The sequence below is a fragment of the Pteronotus mesoamericanus genome, unplaced genomic scaffold, assembly GCF_021234165.1.
Source record: "Pteronotus mesoamericanus isolate MK-2021 breed Mesoamerican mustached bat unplaced genomic scaffold, CSHL_Meso_final contig_100, whole genome shotgun sequence".
NCBI classification, from domain to species: Eukaryota; Metazoa; Chordata; class Mammalia; order Chiroptera; family Mormoopidae; genus Pteronotus; species Pteronotus mesoamericanus.
In genome coordinates this window covers 9,376,949-9,379,799 of record NW_026554999.1, presented here as the reverse complement: position 1 = coordinate 9,379,799, position 2,851 = coordinate 9,376,949, and positions in this window count along the sequence as shown.

The window sequence follows — 2,851 nt, the reverse complement described above, 5'->3', positions numbered from 1 at the left end:
GTAAACTGTCAGGATACAAAATAAATACCCAGAAATTTACTTGCATTTTTATATACCAATAATGAGTTCTCAGAAAGGGAAACTAAGAAAACAATCTCATTTATAATTTCATAAAAAAAAGTCCTAGGAATAAATTTAACCAAGGAGGTAAAAGACCTGTACTTGGAAAATTATAAGACACTGAAAAAGAAATTGGAGAAGGGACACGTTCTCTGGGCCAGGACCTTGACACATGCAGCATGCCAGCAAGCAGATAGCGGCTGACAAGCAATACATGGGCATCATGGACTGTACATTGTGCATATCCCCAGGAAGCAGAGCAGTGCTGTCCTTTTGAAGGGGCAACCTGGTGAATGTCATCCACTTCTTCCCCATGCAAGTCCTCAGCTTCGCATTTAAGTACAAGTATTCTGGAAGGGGGAAGATGGTGGAGGAGTGAATGGAAGTCACACTGACCTTCTCCCAGGACCAGTCTGGAATTACAACTAAATTGGGGAGAAAACACTTGGAACAAACAACTGAACAATAGCGAGAGAGAAGCCTTATCACCTTGGACAGACAGAAGAGTCAGCTTTAGCACAACCTGACTGGTAAGGAGTGCGGTGGAGACTCGAGAAGGCTGGCTGGGTGCCCATGGGCAGCAGTGCCAGAGGGATATTTAAATGGCCAGTTGGATCCCCCTGAGAAGAGTGTGGCCTAAACCATAAGAGGGGATACCCAGCCTAGAACACCAGAGCTCAAAAAGTACACAGATAACTGCCAGTTGCAAAAAGTGGCAGAGTTGCTCCCTCCCAGATATGGGCAGCTGGAGATGCAAGGACCTGTTTAAAGGGGCAATGCATAAATTTTTATTTGCAGCCACTTACCCTGGTCTCCAGCAAAGGCAGGGGCAGAGTGGGCTAGAGACATGTGGGGAGGGACTGGGAAGGTGACTTTGGTGAGAGAACTGAGGGAATAGCCAGCAGGATCCTGGAGCTGACTCCTCCCCCGATATGGCAGCAGCCATCTTACTCAGGCAGACTATTCCGCTGAGTCGCAGCAGCATGACGGGAAACAGTAACCCCACCTCCAGGAGGGACTTTGCTCCACCCTCTGGTGCCTAAGGCTGACTGCTGAGTGTAGAGTGACAAGATTAACAACTGAAGGAGACAGCTACAAACAGTAGATTCCTGGAAGTCTCGAACAGATTGCATAAGGTCAGATGGGGTCAGCATCTGACATTATCAGATGCAGATCCAGAAAGAAAAAGTGGTAAATACTAGAGGCTAACAAGGCAAAATCCACTGTGGTCTTCTCCATGATTTGCGATATTTTCTTTACTACATAGCTTTTTAATGTTCATTTTGGGTCCATCCAGGTTGTGCATATAAGTCATTAGATTTTAAACTAAATTTATTTCTTCCCTTTCTTATAATAGCAATCTCTTTACAGCCTTATTAGTACTGGTTCATTTGCTATTCATACTGGGATTGCAGGGAGGAGTTATTTTTGCAGGTATTCCTGGGCTTTGTGGTTTTATTCTGGAAGCACCTGCACAAAAACACAAAAGACGTTGGCTGAGTGACCCTCAGTCAATCAGCTGAATGTTAGGACCAACCAAAGAATGACCAAACAACAATCAAAACCCAATTGTATCCAGAGAGCCAACATAAAAGGCATAAAAGGCATCCAAAGAATAGCAAGCTCAGGAGATCAAGAGGACTGCAGCACTGAATCTTACAGGTCTCCTACCATAGACGTTCACACCACAAAAAAAGGAAATCAAGACAGATCAATTTAAGAAGCAGAAACAAAAAAGAAGAGTCTCAAATAATGGGAATACAAAGAAACACCCCCCCAGTTGAAGGGAAAGAAAGAATTCCCAGAAAGAGAACTAAATGAAATAGAGGCAAGTAAACTATCAGATATTGAATTCCAAACAATGGTTCTAAGGAAGCTCAATGAGCTCAAAGAGAATTACCAAAAAATACAGGGAAACTACGAGGAACTTACTGCAAAGTATATCAGCATGAAATAGGACATAGAAACTATCAATAAGAGGCAAGAGGAAATGAAGAATACAATTTCTGAATTGATGAACACAGTAGAAGGAATCCAAAGCAGACTAGATGAAGCAGAGGATTGCATCAGTGAGCTGGAGGATAAGGTTAAAAAAAAACAACAACCCAGAAAGAGAAAGACAATGAAAAAAGACTCAAAAAGAATGAAGAGGCATTTAGGGAAATGCAGGACAACTTGAAATGTAATAATATCCGTATAATAGGGATACCAGAAGGAGAAGAAGGGGAGGAAGGAATAGAGAACCTGTTTGAAAAGGTAATGATGGAAAACTTCCCTAATTGGAGGAGAGAAAAAGTCACACAAGTCCAGGAAGCACAGAGGGTCCCATTAAAGAGGAAACCAATGAGGCCCACTGCAAGACACATCATCATTAAAATGGCAAATATCAAAGACAAAGAGAGAATCTTAAAGGCAGCAAGGGAGAAACAGGCAGTAACATACAAGGGAGCTCAGATATGGCTAGCAGCTGACTTCTCAACAGAAACACTATAAGCCAGAAGGGAATGGCAAGAAATATTCCAAGTAATGTAAAACAAAGGCCTGCAACCAAGACCGCTACCCAGCAAGGCTCTCAATTAAAATGGAAGGTGAAATAAGGAGTTTCCTAGACAAAAGAAGACTAAAAGAATACACCTCCACCAAACCAGCACTGCAAGATATGTTAAAGAGGCTGCTTTAGGAAGATGAAGAAAAAGAGTGAGAAAGAGAAGAACACAGGTATAAAAGGAAAAAATGAGTAAGTACCTATCAATAATAACTTTAAATGTAAATGGCTCAAATGCTCTGATCA